Source organism: Micropterus salmoides, unplaced genomic scaffold, assembly GCF_014851395.1.
Source record: "Micropterus salmoides isolate LMB-PRFRI ecotype aquatic unplaced genomic scaffold, ASM1485139v1 Ms_hic_scaffold_4, whole genome shotgun sequence".
Classification (NCBI taxonomy): Eukaryota; Metazoa; Chordata; class Actinopteri; order Centrarchiformes; family Centrarchidae; genus Micropterus; species Micropterus salmoides.
The window spans coordinates 14,564,453-14,570,627 of NW_024043372.1; positions in this window are offsets into that span (position 1 = coordinate 14,564,453).

Genomic DNA, 6,175 nt, shown 5'->3' on the forward strand with positions numbered 1-6,175 from the left:
TTTGGTCCAGATGTGAGCATTTACACTGAAGTTATGACAACTTCCTGTTTCATAGCGAATCATCGACGCCACGGACACGCCCATTGACGAAAACTCGCAAATAGCACAACTTTTCATCGTCAATGCCTTTGAAGGCACAGCAGAAATTTGACGTCGATCCGACTAAATCCCTAGGAGGAGTTTGTTAAGTACGAAGTGTGTAAATCATCCAAAAATGGCCGTAAAATTCAAAATGGCCGACTTCCTGTTGACTTTAGGCTATGGGTTCCTGAGGCTTTTTTGTGCGTCTTGATATGATACATGTCCCCAGAAAATTTCGTACGAGGGGCTAATCTTTTCCAATTTTCTAGGTAGTGCTAGCGAGTCATTTTGCCACGCCCATGTGCGAAACTTGTAGAATACAAAATTTTTCACCGGTTCTGACATGTTTGCAAATTTTGGTGAGTTTTCCTCGCACGGTCGTGCTCGGGCCCTAAATATATAATCTTAGCAAATTCAATAGGGACCTCGCACGGTCGTGCTCGGGCCCTAATAATCTTAGCAAATTCAATAGGGACCTCACACGGTCGTGCTCGGGCCCTAAATATATAATCTTAGCAAATTCAATAGGGACCTCACACGGTCGTGCTCGGGCCCTAAATATAATCTTAGCAAATTCAATAGGGACCTCACACGGTCGTGCTCGGGCCCAAAAATCTTAGCAAATTCAATAGGGACCTCACACGGTCGGCTCGGGCCCTAAATATAATCTTAGCAAATTCAATAGGGACCTCACACGGTCGTGCTCGGGCCCTAAAAATATATAATCTTAGCAAATTCAATAGGGACCCACATGGTCGTGCTCGGGCCCTAATAAATAAATGTAGGTAGTAATTAAATTATACAAGGAGACATAAATGTATATATTTTAATTAGTGCCTTTACTTATTCACCTTTGTTATAATTACCTTATTTATTATTCTCCGTTATAATCTTCAACTTTATTTATTACTAATTTTTTTAATGTATTTATTTATGTGTGTGTTTTAATATTTTTGTCTGTTTATTCTTCCTTTGTATTTTTCTACCTTATTTATTTTCACCCATGATATTTATTTCTGCCTGTCCTTTTAAATTTCTGTATGCATTTCTGCCTTATTATGCAAATGAGGAGGGGGGTCTCAAGGGGTCTTCTCTCCTATTGGTGGACCAGTCAGACAGGAGAGCTCCTACTCTGCCTGCAGACATCAACGATCTTGCCCCTCACACAGTCAGATGGCTTCCTTCAGTGCGCTGAGGTGTTTAACAACTCTGAAGACACTACCAGCCATGTCTTCCTTCTCTTTTCACGTAGACGCTCCGACAGGCAGTGCTTTCAGTTTGCTGCATGCATGGACACAGAACTGCGGTATAGGGAGAAGCACAAGGTCAGCTGGCTGCCGCTAAATCTGGAGTGCACTAGTTCAATTCTGTATGGTAAATTCAGTTTTAACGGAGCAGAGCGAGCTGACATGCAGAGTTAGAGACTTTTCTGTCTGTTTCTCTCTTACAAAGACGCATGTTGCAGTCAGAGTCTTCTCTGAAGAGGGCAATGAGTCTCAGTAGTACACGATGCGAGCACCACATACAACACAATTTATCAAATTACACAACGGATATACAGTATGAAATATGATTGATTGGATTATACTCACAGGAAGTATAAAACCTGTTACATGCGTCTATTAAAAGTAAAGTAACAAAAATGTCAGGGAAATTACTTTACTTAGATTTAAGTACTGCAGTTGTACATTTGAAATACCTTCCTACCTTTCTGATAGGAAGCCTTCTTGAGGTGGTATTAAACATTTCTTCTTATATTCTGATTTGAGCTGTGGACAACTATGACCACATGAATTAAAAAAATTAAACATTTCACTGCCCAAGTCAGCTATAGCACAAGTCTTGTTCATTAGACTACATGCTGTACAGTATTTGTGGACAGATTTTGTCCCAGGATTTATTATGCATTTCTTCTTCTTCGTTGCTTGATTTAGAATAATAAGGTGAGAAATGGGTCTATTCTGAGTTCATCCTGCACTGCAGCAGCTAATAAAGTCCATTTAATCCCAAAAACGCTTTTCTTTTAGGCAGGCTGGAGCAGAAAACAACTCACCTTTCTCAAGTTGTACAGTAATGTCACATGTGTATGAAGGTGGATCAAACAAGCTAATCTAAATGTCAAGTAGAGAGGAGCCTAGTAGGCCTATTTATTTTCATTCATTACACAATATGAATAAGCTATGCAGACAGTTGTAAAGAAAGAACATCTTTTTCTTCTGTTCTCTACTTGTTATAGTTACACAGTATTAGGGGTGTGGGCTGTATTAAAAGTATCCACTGTTCTCCCATGCTCTAACACACAGTAACGATGAATGTGCGCTGTTCTCACATTCTTCCTCTGTATGTACAGATAAACAACAAGGCAGGGAAATATAAAAGGAATTTATTTTATTGTTTGGGTACATTATTGTTCAGTGTACATGCTCACATCTGAAACAAACTTTACGTGCTTCATAACTGTCCCACCCGCAGACATCTACAAGCCAATACCGATTTAATTCATAGCGGCAAGTGCTATGTAGCTCCACATAGGGACACAGGAAGTGACATATACACCTTCATGCGGCGTCGGAACCGCGTAGCAAATTCAGAGCCGCACCGGCAGAGCTCCAGAATGTGCAACTCGGCCGGCTCACACGCGGACGCGCTACAAGTGCGAGGGCCCGCCCAACGCTGCTTGCAGCTTTAATATTATTTATTATTCATATATTCAATTTCCACAAGGAAGGTAAGCCACAGACGGGCATTGCTGAAAGGGCTGGCTGTTCACAGAGTGCTGTATCAAAGCATATTCATGGAAATTTGACTGGAAGGTTAAAATGTGGAAGGAAAAGGTAAACAAGCAACAGGGTCGACCGCAGAGACAACCAAAGCCGATTCAAGAACTTGGGGGAGCTTCACGTTGAGTGGAGTCTGTGCATCAAGAGCCACCTGGCACAGACACGTCCAGGAAATGAGCTACTAGTGACACATTCCTGTCAAGCCACTTGTGAACCAGAGACAACGCCAGAAGCGTCTTACCCGGGCTAAGGAGAAAAATAACGGGCCCGCTGCTCAGTGGTCCTTCACAAGTCCTCTTTTCAGATGAAAGTAATTTTGCTTTACATTTGGAAATCAAGGTCCCAGAGTCTGGAGGACGAGTGGAGAGGCACAGAATCCAAGTTGCTTGTAGTCCAATGTGAGGTTTCCACAGTCAGTGATGATTTGGAGTGCCATGTCATCTGCTGGTGATGATCCGCTGTGTTTGATCAAGTCCAGAGTCAGTGCAGCATCTACCAGGAGATTTTACCTCACTTCATGCTTCCATCTGCTGACAAGCTTTACTGAGATGCTGATTTCCTTTTCCAGCAGGAGGCACCTGCCCACAGGGCCAAAACCACTAGTTACTGGTTTGCTGGCCATGGTGTTACTGTGCTTAATTGGCCAGCCAACTCACCTGATCTGAACCGTAATAGAGAATCTATGAGCTGTCAAAAGTAAAAGTAAGAGACACCAGACCCAAAATACAGAAGAGCTGAAGGTCGCTATGAAAGCAGCCTGGGCTTCCATAACACCTCAGCAGAGTCACAGGCTGAGTGCCTCCATGCCATGCCGCATTGATGCAGTAATTCATGCAAAAGGAGCCCTGACCAAGTAGCCTACTAAGTACATAAATAAACCTTTTTCAGAACTTTTCAACTTTTCAAAAGGTCAACATTTCTGTATTATACATTCTTTATTTTAATATTCTAATATTTTTGAGATATGGACTTTCTGCATTAGCTGTACGCCAGAATCATCAAGACTAACAAAAAAAGGCTTGCATATTTCAATTTATGTGTAGGCCTAATGATTCAAGAATATATGAAAGTTTCACTTTTTGACTTAAATTACAGGAAAAAATGTATAACTTTTCAAAGATGGAATTAGAAATGGAAATAAATAATGTACCTCAGTTTGTATTTAAGTACAGTACTTGAGTAAATGTGGTTAGTTGAAATCCACCACTGGACACTACTTTTAACTGTCTATATGAGTTAAGTTAAACTGGCGTCAAAGTAATACTGACTATTTTTCAGTCAAGAAGATGATTGATGAATTGATGTCATCTCTGTGGCAATATGAGGATGCAGCCACAAGGCGGCAGCAGAGGCGTTTGTATCACACCCTGTGATTTTAAAGACTCCCGCTGGTAAGCAGGGTAAAAAAGAACACAGGGGAGTCTGCCTGCTTCTCATTAAATGTAAGTTACACCATAAATAATCCAATCACTGTGGCAAAAAAAATAAAAACATTGCGTCCTCTTGTCTTCATCCAGCTGCAGTCGATGACATGTTTTCCCGTTTGGTGTCGATTTATATCTTTCTGCACACATGAATTCACTGAGTAGGTGGTTTACAAAAAATAATTAATCAATAATAAGAACCACATAAGCTCATGTAGGCGTACGTTTTTTTTTTCTTCTGATTGACCTCTTGTTAGTAACCATACAAACTCTTTGCGCTCTAGCAAAAAACGGATGAATTTTCTAATAGCTCTTTTGTTTGTTTTATATTTTTCAGTAGCATTTTTCAAAGAATAGTATTGGCTTTAAGTGGCCCCAATTTGGAAACACCCAGGATACATTTTCTGATCTGAGTGGGTGTTTCTAAAGACAGCATACATTTACTGTATCCTGCTGGAGAGAACTATGGGATTCACAGCTGATGAATGCATATTTAAAGAGATTTATCAGGAGGTTTGCGCTCACTATAACATTGTAACAAATTGTAATAAGATTTATATAGGTTAACATTCATGTTAAACTTTCATTCATTAAAAACGTCCAGCATAAGGCCTATAAGCTATGGAATTCAAATAGGCCTAAAGTTGGAAATCATGGGCCTTTATGTGTTCGATTATGTCTGTCTTTTTTCACACAATAGTTCATACAGCTGAGTTTTTTGCAGTTAATCATAACAGATTCATAGGCATTGGAAATGGTAATTAGACTACGAAATCTTAGTGGATAGGCTATGAATCTTTCCTAAGGTCAGACATGCACAGTTGTTTCCATTATTTCTCCAAATTATTTGAAATTACGTTGTTTGATGAGACTAGATTTTATGGCAGGTGTCAGGGCTGCAGGTCAGAAAGATGGGACTGTTTTCTCAGAACGAGATATGCATGTTACATTCTGCACCACACAGGGAAGACACTTTGATCTGTTCATTAGTTTAAGTTAAAGTAGGCCTATGTCGGGGAGATCAGATAACAAGAGCCATTTTAGGCCTTAAAAAGCGTCATTGGCTTTTGAAAGCAGATTCTTTTGGTCAGCCTGGGGCTATGTGGCTTTGGGGGTGGAATTACATCATACTGAAATTTCCTCACGTCTTTTTTACTTTAGCCTGTACTGTGACTTTTTGATTATTTTGTTACTCAACCATGGCAGATAATTATGAGATTAACTATAATTCTATCCCGGTTAAAGGTTTTAGCCTGTTGGTCGCATATTAATCTTACCTTGTTTTAAAAAATATAGGCCTAAAGGCCTGTGTGCTCCTTTTCGCAGCTCAAACCATTTTAGAGAGCATGCTGCTTTACATAAAACATAATAAAAGCGGGGTTTCATCTAGAAACTATAGATTGTTTTGATTTATCCCGCTCAGGTGTGTTATACTGTGGCGCATGCGCACTGCACGACCGTCAGGTGAAGTCGGCATCGTAAACCTCTCTTGGTTTCACTCATTCGCTGAGTCTCAGTGGGATTGCTGTGACTGGAGCCTTACAGATGTCTTTACTGGAGAGGATAGACTGGAGGGTGAGTTTATTCGTGTATTTTCCTGTTACAGCTGACTTACTTTAAGCCAACCAGCATCATGTTTATCGCTTTTTGCTGCTGAGCCTATATTTGTTTATTGCTTTTCACCATAATCACCTGTTTGTAATCGCGCAGCGCCGTATGCGCTTTTGAGTAACCCGTGATTAATGTCGAGAAGGCCAAGGCTTTGTTCTCTCAAAAACTTCGAGTAATTTGATTTGAGGCTACTGGATTAAAACGCTGTAGTGCTGTTTATGGTCGAAACTGAAATAGACTTTGAAATAGACTTTCAATAAATGTAATTACTGGGCATAT